Here is a 16,507-nt window from a genome sequence, read left to right as displayed (position 1 = left end):
ACTATTTATGTCTTTTCTGAAAGAGTTGTGCTTTATTTTGAATAGTATCTTTCGAAGACCAATGTTTTGTTGAACAAATTATGAAATTTAATATTAGAATTAAGTTTCTTCAGTCTTTTCCAAGGATCAGCTGATACATTATGTATCAGATCAAAGACTACACAAGGAAAAGATAAAGGTAACTTACTTTGGTGGTCGAATGGTACCCCACATCCCATGATGGCTGTGTTCTCACCCTGTACATAGCCTACCTTAGAGGGTTGAAGGGACTTGTAGATATGATTAAGTAAGAATTGTGATATTTTGAGACTGGAGATTCTCCTGGATTATCTAGGCAGTCCAATGTAATCACAGCACCCTTATGAGAAGTGGGCAGGAGGGTCTGAGTGAAGGGAAAGAAATGTGATTACTGAAGCAGATATCAGAGGAACGTCAATGCTGGAAAGAAGGCCACGAGCCAAGGCAATCTCCAAAACCTGGAAAATGCCCAAGGACTTACTCTGTTCAGACTGCTATCACAAAATACCATACACTGCATGGGTTTGTGAGGAACAGACACAAATTTCTCACAGTTCTGGAGACTGAGAAATCCATGATCAAGGTGTAGACAGAGTTTCTGGTGAGAGTCTATTTTTTGATTAGCAGATGGTGCCTCTTAGGTGTTTCTTGCCATGGTGGGAAGAGCTCGCTAGCTTGCTCTCTGGGATCTCTTATCATCCCAGTCATGAAGGCAGAGCCCTTCCAAAGACCCTACCTCCTAATACCATCTCATTGATGATTAAGTTTCAACATACATATTTTGAAGGAATAAAAGCATTCAGATCAGAATACCAAAGAAACAGATTCTCTCTACAGCTTCTAGGAGTCATACAGCACTTGAATTTAGCTTCATAAAACTCATTTCTGCACTTTCAATTTCTAAAACTAAGTTGATGCTCATTTGCTAGAGCAACTTTTGTAAATTAACAACCATTGGGCCTGAGAAATGGAAATCTTTGAAATGCAGTTGTACAATGACCCATCTGAGATAAATATGCCACTGGGAAATTAAGAAATACTGAAGAAAAATTAATAGAAAGCCATTCTGAACCCACTAACTCAATTAACACAACAATTAGATGTTATCAAACCAAGTTGGAGTACAAGTTTTGGTGAGGGTGTAGGAAGCATCTACTCTTATGCACTATTAATGGTAGTACAAATACCTATAATCCTAATAAAAGAACATTTTTGAAATGTAGTCGAAATAATTAGGAACACATATATTCTCAATTCTAGCAGTTACACAACATATATATTCTCAATTCTACCAATTCTATGCTTAGTAAGTAGTTTTAAAAATGAACTAAGGACATATACAAGGATTTAATCACAATATTTATTCATCTCAATATGAATAAAATCATTGAAAATAATATGAAGACAAAATAGAGTTTTAGGTAGCAATGCCATAATAAGTTATAAACAGCTAGGATCCAAGATGGCAGAATAGGGAAAAGACACACTTATTGGTAACCACAGAAAGATACCAGAAAAAGTGTCTCAGGGGGTAGCTGGAGAGAAATTTTCACCAGAATACTGACAGCAGAGAATAGAGACTTAGGAACAGCAAGGACAGTGTGCAGTGCATAGCCGTTTGCAGCACACTGCCAGTGACTCCCACAGCTGGTAGAGGTGGGGAGATGCCATCTTCCCATAGCAAGGTCAGAGGAGGCTGCAGCAGCCTATGCACCAAGGTGATTTGTTTTGAGGGAGAACTCTGTGGTTCTCACTGACATTGTCTGGGCTGGAGAGTTGGCAGGAGACAGGTCATCCACTTAGCTCTTCAAAGGGAGGCCATTTTGCTTCCTTGTCCTCTCCCCATTAAAGCATCAGACAGCTGGCTGAGGTGGAGTTCTAGCTGACCTCTCTCAGGTAAGCAGCTCACTTGGGATGGGGCAGCTTGTAGGGCAGAAATGGATCTCGAATGTGAGAGTCCTATCATTGTGCAAGTTCTGCATAGGCTGTTAAACTAAGAAGCATGTGGCATGTGACATGTGGCTGGGTCTATGGGCACTCGCCAGCCCTGATTCTGGAAGCTCAGAACTTCTTTTGAATATTGCAACGGATCCTGTGGAGAGCTCTGTGTTCACATTAAAGAACATACAGATGGTAAAACTATGAGGAGAAATGAATAACATTGAAATATAAATGTCATTAAAAAGATCAGTAAAATGAGGAGCTATTTTTTGAAAAAATAAAACTGATAAACCGTTGCCCTACCTAATGAAGAAGTAAGGGGAGAAAACTCAAATTAATAAAAATCAAAGAGAAAAAGGAGATGTTACAGAGAAATAAAAAGAATCACAGGGAATTGCTACAAACAAACATATGCCAACAAATTGGAAACTCGAAGAAATGGATAGATTTCTGGCACATACAATTTACCAAAATTGATATATGAAGACATAGAAAACCAAATAGACCAAAAACCAGGATGGAGACTGAATCAGTAATAAAAACCTGGACCTGGATGGCTTCATGGATGAGTTCTATCAAACTTTACAAAGAAGTATTTTACCTAATACTTAAACTATTCAAAATAATTGAAAGGGAGGGAAATCTTCTAGATTCTTTCTATGAGGCCACTAGTACCTTAATTCTAAAAATTAAAAATACACAACAAAGAAAGAAAACTATAGGTCAATATTTCTGATTAACACAGTTTAAAATCCTTAACAAAATATAAGCTAATCAAATCCAACAACACATCAAAAAGACCACCCACAAAGACCAAGTGGGATTTATCCAAGGGATGCAGGGATCATTCAACATATGAAAATCAATAAATGAAAATTACCAAATTGATGAATAAAAATCACTTGATTATCTTAATAGATACAGAGAAAGCATTTGATAAAATATCCTTTCATGATAAAAACCTTAAATTGGGTATAGAAGGAACATACCTCAACACAATGAAGGCTATAGAAGACAAACCAATAACCAGCAACATAGTGAAGGGGGAAAAGCTGAGTGCATTTCCACTAAGATACAGAACCCTACAAGGATGCCCATTCTCACCACTACTATTCAATATAGTTCTGGAAGTATTAGCCAGAGCCATTAGGCAAGAAAAATAAATCAAAGGGATATAAATGGGAAAGGAGAAAGTCAAATTATCGCTGTTTGCAGATGATATGATCCTATATATAGGGGAAGAAAAAAAAACTGCAGTAAGAGATTATTGGAATTCATAAGAGAGTTTGTGAATGTTGTGATATAAAATCAGCACAAAAAAATCCGAAACATCTGTATAAAATAACAATACCACCACCAAGAAAGAACTTGTAAGATTAGCCCCATTCACAATAGCTACAAAACATTTTAACTACCTTTGGATAAAATTTAATCAAGGATGTGAAAGATGTCTACAACAAAAATTACAAGACAGTAAGTATAAAGAAGACATAAATTAAAAAAATGGAAAAATCTTTCTCATTCATGGATTGGAAGAATTAATATCATCAAAATGTCCATGCTACCCAAAGCTTGTAAACCCAATCAAAATACCAGGACATTCTTTTCATATCTAGAAAAAAATTACTCTAAAAGTCATATGGAAAGACAAGAGACTTTGAATAGCTAAAGCAATCTTAAACAGTAAAAACAAAGCCAGCAGCATCACAACACCAGGTTTCAAGACATACCGCAGTGCAGTTCTAATCAAAACAGCCAGGTGCTGGCACAAAAAAAAGACATGTGGATCAATGGCATATAACAGAAACCTCAGAAACTAATCTGCAAGTCTACAACCAACTAATCTTAGACCAACAAGGTAAACTCCTTTCCAAGAGAAAGGACGATCTCTTCAGAAAATGGCGATGGGAAAATGGAATCTTCTCATGCAAAAATATGAAACAAGTTGCCTACTTTACACCCTATATAAAAATCAACTCCAAATAGATCAAGGATCTAAAGCTAAAACCTAAAATCATCAAATTACCAGAGTAAAGCATAAAGGAAACACTGTAAGACATTGGCATTGACAAAGAATTCTTGGATAAGATCCCAGAAGCACAGGCAATAAAGTCCACAATAAAATCAGATTATATCAAACTAAGGGGCTTCTACACATCAAAGGGACATGCTACAAAGTGAAAAGGCAACAGACAGCATGGAAGAAAGTATTTGTAAACTATTCATCTGATAAAGGAATAACATCCAGAATATATAACGAACTCAAGTAACTGAACAATAACAAAACAATCAGGTTAAGAAATGGGCAAAAGGGGACTGGCACTGTAGTGTAGTAGATTAAGCCTCTGCCTGTGGTGTTAGCATCCCATATGGGTCCAGTTTCTATATTGGCTGCTGTTCCTATCTCTTCCAATCCAGCTCTCTGCTTATGGCCTTGGACAGCAGTGAAAGATGGCTCAAATTCCTGGGCCCCTGCACTCACATTGGCCCAACTCTGGCCGTTGCAGATATTTGGAAAGTGAACCAGCTGATGGAATACCTCTCTTTGTGTGCCCCTCCCTCTCTCTGTAACTCTCTACTTCTCAAATAAATTAATTAATTGAAAAAAAAAAAGAAATGGGTGAAGGACATGGACAGTCACTTTTCAAAGGATGAAATACAAATAGACAAAAGATACATGAAAAAATGCTTAGGATACCTAGCCAACAGAGAAATGCAAATAAAACCACAATGAAGTTTCTTCTTACCCCAGTTAGAATGGGTAATCATCAGGGGCTGGGCCTGTGGCATAGTGGATTAAGTAGCCTCCTGCAGCACTTGCATCCCATATAGGCACTGGTTGCTGCACTTCCCTGGCTGCTGCACTTCTGATTCAGTCCCCTAATAATATGCCTGGGAAGCCAACTGAAGATGCTTGGGGCCCTGCATCCTTGTGGGTGACCCGGAGGAAGCTCCTGGATCCAGGCTTCAGCCTGGCCCATCCCTGGCTGTTGTAGCCATTTGGGCTACCTCTTGCCCTACCTCTCTGTAACTATACCTTTCAAATGAATAAAATAAATATTTTAAAAAAGAATGGCTATCATCTAAAAATCAAAAAATAAGATATGCTGTGAGCATGTGGATATAAAGGCACCCTAATGCATTGCTGGTAGAAATGTAAGCTGGTACAACCATTATGGAAAACAATATGGAGATACCACAGAAAACTAAAAATAAATCTACTATATGATCCAGCCATCCCACTCCTGGGGATATAACCAAAGGAAATGAAATCAGCAAATGCTTATAGCAATTTAATTCACATAGCTGGAATCAACTACATGTCTGGAATCAACCCAGATGTCCATCAACTGATGACTTGATTAAAAAAATGTGCTATAACACGATTGAATATTATTCAGCCATAAAAAGAATGAAATATCATCTTTTGCAGTAAAATGGAAACCATATGTGCTTAGCAAGATAAACCAGACTATGAAAGACAAATATCAGATATTTTCTAATTTTTACTAGCTATTATATAGAATACAAAAAACTTAATGTGTATGAGTGAAATTTACATTCTAGGATTTGATTATTGTTTATAGCTCTTGTCTATATTCTTGTGGAACAGTGGTCTTTCTACTTTTTAGTTGTTGAACTCTTTATTTGATGGAGCATTAATCCTGTGATTATAAATTAAAAATATTTTATCACAAAAATTAAAAGAAAAAATGAAAGGAAGAAAGGAAGAGAGAGGGAGGGAGGGAAGTGTCATCATATTCTTCAAATTGTATCTATGAACACATGAAATCTATCCTGGCACCAATAAAAATAAGTTATAATCTGATAATAACTGAATAATGCTAACAATAGAATACTAACCAGTTGTAATAACAAGTATAATTCCTTTTAAAAATGTTCAAGGTAAGCCTTTTAGAAAAATTAAGCAAGATACAATATCTATAATGAGCCATTTTTGTACTATATATATTTTATATAAGGATTATCTATAAACACAGTTTGGAAAATATTCATCACCACAGTAAACGAATGGCCAACATTTTTATATCATAATTGAATTCCAGTGTCTCTTCTAAGTATTATATATATTAATTTTACCTTCATATAAAACTTATACATAAGGACTATTATTAGTCTCCATTTTACAGTTGAGTATATCAGGCCTAGGAAGTTTAATTTGTTCAAATTGATGTAAAAGATGAAGAGTGATCTAGAATTTTTCCTTGTTAATCAATGTTCAGAATCTGTCTGCCTACCAGTTGAGCAGTACTGCTGCTTCTCCCAACAGGGGCTAATCGGAATTTTCTATTTTTGATATAAAAATTATACCTATTATGCATTATATGCATATCATTCAATCCTTATTAAAATCTTATGAAGCAATATTTTAATCATCCTGTTCTGCATAATCTCAGAGAGGTTAAGAAATATTTTCCCAACCATTCAGCTACTAAATGTGAGATCAATTTCATTCACCTGAATTCAGGGTAACCGTTCTTTACTACTGTTTCAGGCTGCCTTAATCAGTGCATTATTTGAAAAATTCCTTAAAAGGAAAAATAAAAATCTCCCTTTCTGGCCTCAAGGTCAAAGAGTTCACTATAGCATTTGATGCAATGTGAAAACAATGATGCTATGTACATCACAGACTCAGTTAATATTGAGTCTTTTTGACTAAACCATCCACTTAGGGCACAGCCGGAACACAATACATGTGAATTTCACTTTAACTAATGCATTTCCAATATAAAATCCAAGTAACAAGATTTGAACTTAATTGTTCCTAATGGGAACAATGCTAATTGCATAATATAAAGGAGTCATGCTGTCTACACATGCATAGGGATCAATGGATAAGCAGTAGAAAGGAAATTTTCAACTAACTGCTTTATAACAAGGGTGATCTATTAATTCATTCTGCATGAAGGCCCATCTATCTTACTTTTTCAAAATACCTTAGGTTTAGATAAGTGATTGAAACAACTTGCATTGCACAACTGTGTAAAACACTTGCTTTTCTTTATGTAAGTATGTGTCGAGATCTGTGATAATATTTCAGGACTGTCTGAGTAGTTACACATTTAAAAATGTCTTGCTTATGATTTTCACATGATAAATTTCTTAGAACTCTCTTTCCTTGGGGTTTCTTTTTTTCAGCTTTTAATGAAGATAAGAGCTCACAGACTACAAATTTGAAAGCTTAAAGCAATGCTACCCTAAAATTTACACAGAAAGACAAGAGACCTTGAATAGCTAAAGCAATCTTAAACAATAAAAAAAAAAAGCCAGAGGCATCACAGCACCAGATTCCAAGAGATATGACAGGGCAGTTATAATCAAAACACCCTGGTACTGGCAGAAGAATATACATATGGACGAGAGGAACAGATTAGAGACCCTGGAAATTAATTAATGCAATTACAACCTACTAATCTTTCACAAAAAAGCTAAAATCACTCCTTAGAGAAAGGAGTTTCTTCAACAAAGGGTGTTGAGAAAATCTGATCTGCACATGCAGAAGTATGAAGTAAGACCCTTACCTTATATCCTATATAAAAATCAACTCACCATGACTTAAAGATCTAAACCTAGGATCTAAAACCACCAAATTAACAGAGGAAAACAGGGGAAGCACTGCAAGACATTGACATTAGCAAAGGCTTCTTGGATAAGATCCCAGAAACACAGGCAATAAATGCAAAAGTAGGCAAATGGGATTCCATCAAGCTGAGAAGCTTCTACACATCAAAGGAAACACTCAACAAAGCAAAGAGGCAACAGAATGGGAGAAAATATTTGTGAACTATTCATCTGATGAAGGACTAATATATAAAATATACAAGGAGCTCAAGAAACCCAACAACAAAACAAATAATCCCTTTAAGAAATGTGCAATGGACATTAACAGGAATTTTTTTAAAGATTAATTTATTTGAAAATCAGAGATACAGAGAGAAGGAGAGAGATAGAGATGGAGAGAGAGAAAGAGAGACAGAGAGAGAGAGAGAGACAGAGAGAGAGAATCTTCTATATGCTGATTCACTCTCCAAATGACTGCAAGGGCTGAAGCCAGGAACTTTATCCGGGTCTCACACATGGGTGAAGGGGCCCAGGGTCTGGGGCCATCTTCCTCTGCTTTCCCAGCATATTAGCAGGGTGCTAGATCAGAAGCGGTGCAGCTGGGACTTGAACCTACGCCTGTATGAGATGCCAACACTGCAGGCAGAGGCCTAACTTTCTATGCCACAGTGACAGCCCCAGAAATTTTTCCAAGGATGAAATACAATAGGCCAATAGATAAATATAAAAAATGCTGAGATTCACTAGCCATCAGAAAATGAAAATATAAACCACATGAAACTTTCCTTAACCCCAGTTGGAATGGCTGTCATCCAAGTCAAAAACTAACAAATGCTGGTGAGAATGTAGCAAGAAAAGCACCCTAATATACTTTGGTGGGAATGTAAATTAGTGCAACCATTATGGAAATCAGTATGGCGATTCAATTTACCCAAAAGAAACGGAATCAGAATATGAAAGAGTTTTCTGTACCCCAATGTTTATAGCAGCTCAATTCACAATAGCTAAGATATGGAATCAACCCAGATGTCCATCAACTGATAACTAGATAAAAAAAAAGCATGAAATCCTCTTTTGCAACAAAATGGATGCAACTGGAAACCATTATGGTTAGTGAAATAGCCAGTCCCCAAAACAAATATGTTTCTTTGATTTGTAGCTAATATATAGAGTACAAAAATGTAACATATATGAGTAAAATTGACATCTTGAGGCTTTATTATTGTTTATAGCCCTTGTCTGTATTCTTGTGAAGCAGTGGTTTTTCTATATTCCACTTGTTGAATTCTTTGTTTAGTGGAGGATTAAGCCTGTGACTATAAAGTAAATTGAAAGTATATAATTGTAAAAATAAAAAGGGAAAAAGGAAGGAAGGAAGAAAAGAGGGAGGGTCAGGCAGGCAGATGGGAATTTTGTGCTTAAAATTTTATATATTAATATACGAAATCTGTTTTACTTATATAAATGAAAAGAATTTTAGAAAGATGTCCATTTAGGGCTGGCGCCGTGGCTCACTAGGCTAATCCTCCACCTGCGGCGCCGGCACACCGGGTTCTAGTTCCGGTTGGGGCGCCGGATTCTGTCCCGGTTGCCCCTCTTCCAGGCCAGCTCTCTGCTGTGGCCCGGGAGTGCAGTGGAAGATGGCCCAAGTGCTTGGGCCCTGCACCCCATGGGAGACCAGGAGAAGCACCCGGCTTCTGCCTTCAGATCAGCGTGGTGCACCAGCGAGGCGGCCATTGGAGGGTGAACCAACAGCAAAAGGAAGACCTTTCTCTCTGTCTCAACCTCTCTCACTGTCCACTCTGCCTGTCAAAAAAAAAAGAAAGATGACCACTTAATAGCTCATGAGTCTATTAGTCAAAAGTCCTACCATGGTATGGCTGGGTCCTCTGCTCAGGCTTTCACAGGGAGTGAATTCAAAACATTTGCCATACTGAGCACTCATCTAGAGACTCTGGGGAAAAAAACTGCTCCCAAGCTTGTTCAGACTGGGAGAATGTAATTCTTTTTGGTTGGAAGACTGAGGTCTCCATTTACTTAGTGACTGCTAATTGGAGGCCATTTTCAACAAGAGGTCAATAAGAGTTCATTGCCTTTCCTTGTCACATAGCCCCTTCCATCCTCCTTTCTTACTTTTTTAATATTTGTTTCTATTTAATAGGCAGAGTTAGAGAGAGAGGAAGAGCCAAAGACATAAAAACATCTTCCATTTGCTGGTTCACTCCCAAAAGGCTGTAAAGGCTAGAGCTGGGCCAAGCCAAAGTCAGGAACCAGGAGCTTCTCCAGGTCTCTCATGTGGCTGCAGGGATCTAAGGGCTTAGGCCATCCTCTGCTGCTTCCCCAGGTGCATTAGCAGGGAGCTGGATTGGAAGTAGAGCAGTTAGGACTTGAACTAGCAATCATATGGGATGCCAGGACTGCAGATGGTGGCTTAACTTGCTACATCACAGCACAGGCCCTGGCCTGTTCTATTTTCAAAGTCAGTCATGAGCATCTCCTTGTATTGAATTCTTCTTAAACTTTACATTTTCATATTTCTTTTTCTGCCAGCTAGGGGGAGACTCTCTTCTCAATTGATTAGTTAGCACCACTCAGGATAATCTGCATATTGCCACAGAATGAAACACATCACATGAGTCATCTCACTATATTCACAAATACATCCTGCACTCCAAGGTGTGGGGTTTCACAAGGATCAGAGTCACTGGAGTTCATTATAAAATTCTGCCTCTGCATCTGCTTAGCACTTATTACACTAATCTATTTGAAAACAATCATCCAACATTTTTCAATAAGTGTTCTTAGATATAATGAGCATCTACAAGTTGTCAGAAACATAACAAGCATTTGATGTCACAAGAGTAACCCCACACAGTCTGTTTAGGCATCTTGGTTTATTCAGTGGCTCATCATATTGGCAATTTTTTGGGGTTGTGAAAAGTATCTTTGGTCTTAAATAATACATTTGCCTGGGAAGCTATTGCTTCATATTAACATTTATTCCATTCCTTAAAAGGTATTATATATAAAAATGTTCCATCTACTTTTGGAAATTAAAAATATTTGTAAGGTCTAATTAAGCTATTCCTTACATTCACCCAGTCTCTCATGTCTATTGAACTAACATACAGTGGAGAAGATGCAGGTAGTATATAAGAACAGGAAGGCTAGCCCATGTCAGTTAAAATGTGTAAGTCTCATCTTCTTGAATTTTGATGCAAAACAAATTGTTAACTTTAAAAACAAAAGAAAATTGTGAAAGAATTGGCAGGTGTAGAAGTTTGAAATTCTTGTAATCTATGCTTTTAAAAAAATTAACACATATGTGCACATTTAGACTCTACTTAAATAGTGCCAAGCATTTGATTAGATTTTACTTATATAAAAGTCTTGAAGGTATGGAAAGAGAAAATGGGTTAGAAGGCCTATTCAATGAAGTAATTATAGAACACTTCCCTAGTTTGGAGAAAGAATAGGGCATCTAAGTGCAGGAAGCACATAGCATTCCTACTAGGCATGAGCAGAAAAGATCTTCATCATGACACATTGTAGTAAGACTTTCAACAGCAAAACATAAGAAAATATTCTAAAATTGCATGAGAGAAACATAAATTACATTCAAATATCTCCAGTTAGACTCACAGGATACCTCTCATCAGAAACCCAACAGGGTAGGAAACATACTCCAAGGCTTAAAACAACAACAACAATTGCCAAAGCTCTTATTTATGACTGAAGGTAAAATAAACCCCTTCCATAAAAAACAGAAATTGGAAGAATCTGTCACTACTCATCCAGCCTTACAAAAGATATTTAAGGATGTGTTACATACAGAAACACGTAAATCAAGTCATCATTAGGAAATAATGTGAAGGCAGAAAATCTCCCAGTAAAATTACAAACAGAATCCAAAACAAACTATATCAATATTTAAAAATGTATTAACAGATACCACAGAATTAAAAAGAATTATCAGGTATTACTACAAAGCGCTGTATGCCAACAAATTGGAAAATCTAGAAGAAATGGACATATTCCTGGAAACACACAATCTACCAAAATTAAATCATGAAGACATAGAAAATCTAAACACACCAATAACCAAGATGGAGATTAAATAAATGATAGTGACCCCCTCCCCTTCAACAAAGAAAAGCCCTGGACTGGATGGTTTCACTGCTAAATTCTAGCAATATTTAAAGAACAACGAATTCCAATTCTTCTAAAGCCATTCAAAACAATTGCAAGGAAGGGAATCCTCCTAAACTCTTTCTATGAAGTCTGCATCACCTTAATTCCTAAACCAGAAAAATGTACAACAGAGAAAGAGAACTTTAGATGCAAAAATTCTTAACTAGGTGCTAGCTAATCAAATTCAACAACACATCAGAAACATCATTCACCCAGATCAAGTGGGATTTATCTATGGTATGCAGGAGTGCTTCAACATTCACAAAACAATAAATGTGATAAATCACATGAACAAACTAAAGAGAAAAATTCATATTATTATTTCAATAGATGCAGAGAAAGCATTTGATAAAATACATTTTTTCATGATGAAAACCTTAAGAAAACAGGGTATAGAAGGAACATTCCTCAGCAAAATCAAGGCAATTTATGAAAAACCCACAGCCAGAATCTTATTAATAGGGAAAAGTTGGAGAATTCTAAGATCTGGAAGCAGACAAAGATGCCTACCCTCACCATTGCTATTTAATATAGTCCTGGAAGTTTTAGCTGGAGCCATGAGGCAAGAAAAAGGAATCCAAAGGACACAATTACAAAGGAGAAAGGTAATCTATCCTTATTTGCAGATGACATGATTCTATTTATAGGGAAACCAAAAGACTCCACTAAGAGACTATTTGAACTCATAAAAAGAGTTTGGTAAAGTGGCAGGATATAAAATTAACATACAAAAATTAATAGCTTTTATATACTCAGAAAATGCCATAGCTGAAAAAGAACTTTTTTTTTCTTCTTGGAAGTTGTTTATTGTAAGATAATTTACAAATATCTTGCTGTCTTTAGTACACCAAACAATGCACCACGTTTCTTCTGACAGAGACAGCAGTAAGCTAAAAATAAAATCAGCTGGCTGAATTTTCCTTCGTTACCTCTTGTCTGAGGACGGAACTTGATTTTCATTAATCCAGAGCTGCAGCACCAGAGATAATTTCAATCAACTCTTTCGTGATGACAGCTTGGTGGGTACGGTTGAATGTCAAAGTCAGTTTGTCGATCATCTCAGAAGCATTCTTGCTGGCGTTGTCCATGGCTGTCATTCTCGCACTCTACTCACTGGTGGTGGACTCCTTCAGAGAGTAGTAGATGATGTTGGCCAGATTGTATTCTTGGTAATTTTGTAGCCCATCAGCATCAACATCATCATAGATGCTCATGCTCTCAGCACTTCCAATGGTAGTAAGGGAAAAAATTGGCTTTTCTTCTGTCTTATAGGAGATTACAGACTTAAATTGATTAAAGATGATGTACCCTTCATCAAACTCATATCCAGAGTTAAGTAATTCAAGAGCAAATGACTGACGCAGCTCCAAAAGTAGAGGGCTTTCTTCCAACTTCTTTGAATGTCACTAGAAACTGGTCAGAATGAGTCCTATGAAGTATGCCCCTGATTTTGTCACCAACTCCAACCAGCAAAACTTCTTTTCCAGCTGCTGTGAGCGCAGCCACCTCACTTTTCATCTGTTTGGCAACAGAGGAATGAATAGTACCGCAAAGCCCTTGATCTGAGGACACACCAATAAGAAGGTGTTTCTTCTTGTCTTCAGGTGCCTTAATATCAGCTTTTTCATACAGAGCTAAAGATCCTATTCCATACACTCGAGCTGGTTTCAGCTCCCTCTCAGCTCGGGCAGATTTTGCTGCTGCCACCATTTTCATAGACTTGGCAATTTTCTGGATGTTTTTGATTGACTTTAGTCACCTGGTAATATCTTTCAAAGTTGCCATATTTCGAAATTGGACCCATTGCGGTTGCAAGGCCCTGGCCGAGAGCCCAGCGACGCTCGCCCGAGAAAACATGGTGGCACTGGCCTTGCTGAAGGTCGGGCAGACAGCAGAAAGAACTTCTAAGATCAATCCATTCAAAATCACTCCAAAAATTTAAATATATTAGAATAAATTTAACCAAGGAGCTCAAAACCTCAATGATGAAAATTAGAAAACATTAAAGAAAGAATTAGAATATGGCACACACACAAAAATGGAAGAATCTTCCATGTTCATGGATTGGAAGAATTAATATCTACAAAATGTCCATACTATTGAAAGCAAATTGCAGATTCAATGTGTTCCCAATCAAAATATGAACATTCTTCTCCAATCTAGAAAAAAACATGGTAAACTTCAAACAAAAACAAAAGCAACTGCAAATAGCTAAAGCAATCTTAAACAACAAAAACAAAGCCTGAGGTATCACAATACCAGATTTCAAGATATACTACAAGGCAGTTATAAAAAAAAAAAATCCTGGTACTAGTTAAAAAAAAAGGAAAGAATAAGAAGGAGAAAGAATGAGAAAGGAGGAGGAGGAAAAAGAAGAGAACAATGCAACAGAACAGAAACTCTAAAAATCAGTCCATCCATGCATTTACAACCAACTTATCTTTGACAAAGGAGCTAAAATTAGTAACTGGAGAAAGACAGTCTCTTCAACAAATAGTGCTGGGAAAACTGGGTATTCTCATGCAGAAGTATGAAACAAGATACCTACCTTACACCTTACACAAAAATCCACTCAAAATGGATCAAGGATCTAAATCTATGACCCAGTCCTATCAAATTACTAGAGAACATTGTGGAAATCTGCAAGACATTGGCACAGGCAAAGACTCCTTTGAAAAGACCCTAGTAGCACAGGTAATCAAACAAAAAATAGACAAATGAGATTACATCAAGTTAAGCTGCTTCTGAATTACAATGAAAACACTCAGCAAACAGAAAAGGAGACTGAAATATTGGGAGGAAATATTGCAAATGATGTAACTGATAAAAGGACCTATAAAGACCTCAAGAAACTCAACAACAAAAAACAAAGAATCCAGTGAAGAAATGGGCAAAGAACTTGAACACGAATGGCTCTATTAGTTTGCATCACCACCAATAGTGCATTAGGGTACCTTTTCCCTCACATCCTCAACAGCATTTATTATTTGTTGATTTCTGTATGAGAGCCATTGTAACTGGGGTGAGGTGAAACTTTATCATGGTTTTGATTTTCATTTCTCTTATGGCTAGTTATCCTGAGGATTTTTTCATGTGTCTGTTGGTCATTTGAATTTTTTGATGATTTGAAAGTGTTGATTTTGTCCCACTAGATTACTACATTCTTTTTAACTGAAAACCAGTGTATAAAGAGTTGTCTGTGTGTTTTACTATTTATTTATTTATTTATTTATTTATTTATTGAGAGAGAGAGAGAGAGAGAGAAATATCTTCCATCTGGTGATCTACTCTCCAGGAGGTGGGGAGTGAAGCCAGAAGCTTCTTCCTGGTCTCCCACAAAGGCAGCAGGAGCCTAAACACTTGGGCCATCCTCTGCTGCTTTCCTAGGCCACTAGCAGGGAGCTGGATCAGAAGTGAAGCAGCCAGAATACGAACAGGTGCCCATATCTGATGCTGGATGCCAGAGTCTCAGGTGGCAACTTTTATATGCTACACCACAACACAGGCCACAAAGGTGTGGTTTTTAAGTCATTAAGATTTGGGGATAATTTGTTACACAACATTACATAATGAATGCACCTCATATCCAATTCACTGATAAATTCTGCCTGCTCAATCATCAAATTTAGAAAATTCTAAACTTTTCTGAATTCCAAAATTCAAATTCAGAGTAGAATCTACATCACCATCAGTATCTCCATCTAATGCAATATAGTTTTTCACTTCATTATGGCAACAGCTTCCTAAGAACATGTCACTTTTCTGCTTTTGCCCCAACATCTTCAGTTCTAATCTCAAAACAGCAGGCAAGCAGCAGGCAGATGATCTGTGAATGGTTTCCATTATCATTCAGATATTCAACCACTCTAGAAAAACCTGTAAGGCCACCTCATGACCTTTTTTTTTTCTCCCTGTATACACCTACAACCACACTGACTTCTCACTACCTTGCTAAAAACAGCTTTGATACCTTTGCACTCACTGTTTTCTTGGCATGGAATACTCTTCACCCAACATCTCTATGGCTCCCTCCCTCAAATGTCTTCACTCAAATGTCTTCTCCTTGGAGAAGTCTCCCTGGAAAGCCCGTCTCTGCATTTGTACCACTTCCCAACACAATTCCAAGTTTTGATGATCACAATAAACCACTTTCACATATCTTTTTATCTTGCTTATTGTTCATTGTTCGCACTAGAATATAAGCTCCATAAGAGTGTGAAGTTTGTTATATTATTATTTTCATTATTTTGTTTACTGATGTATCAGTAGCACTTAGGTCAGCACTTAAAATATAGCAGTAGTCAGGGGCTGGCATTGTGGTATAGTGAGTCAAACCATTGCCTGAAACGTTGGCATCCCATATGGGTGCCAGTTCAAGTTGTGGCTACTATACTCCTGGTCCAGCTGCCTCCTAATGGCCTGGGGAATGCAGCATAAGGTAGCCCTAGTGCACGGGTCCCTGCCACCCACATGAGAGACCCTGATGAAGCTCCTGGCTTCAGCCTGGCTCAGCATTGGCCACTGAGGCTATCTGAGGAGTGAACAGTGATGGAAGACCTCTCTATCCCTCCCCCTCTGTAACCCTTTCAAATAAATAAATAAATCTTGAAAAACACAGTGTGTATTCATTAAATATTTGCCAAATTAACACAGTAGGCATTCATTAAATATTTGTGAAATTAATTAAATTAATGAAAAATACTAATTTCTACTTGATAGAAGAAATGAATAGAAAAACTATTTCAAAACGACGTATGCAATAGCATTTGTGTGG

At 37.1% G+C, this 16,507-nt stretch overlaps 1 protein-coding gene and 1 pseudogene across 2 annotated transcripts in view; both read right to left on the bottom strand.

The window, feature by feature from the left end:
• PIK3C2G (phosphatidylinositol-4-phosphate 3-kinase catalytic subunit type 2 gamma) overlaps positions 1-16,507 on the bottom strand; it is a 445,304-nt gene that overhangs the window by 165,489 nt on the left and 263,308 nt on the right. The gene's annotated exons all lie outside the window — the stretch shown is intronic.
• Positions 12,527-13,619, bottom strand: LOC133762508 (ATP synthase subunit gamma, mitochondrial-like; annotated as a pseudogene).

This window comes from Lepus europaeus, chromosome 6 (assembly GCF_033115175.1).
Source record: "Lepus europaeus isolate LE1 chromosome 6, mLepTim1.pri, whole genome shotgun sequence".
Taxonomy (NCBI): domain Eukaryota; kingdom Metazoa; phylum Chordata; class Mammalia; order Lagomorpha; family Leporidae; genus Lepus; species Lepus europaeus.
This window is presented reverse-complemented; position numbering and strand designations above follow the sequence as displayed.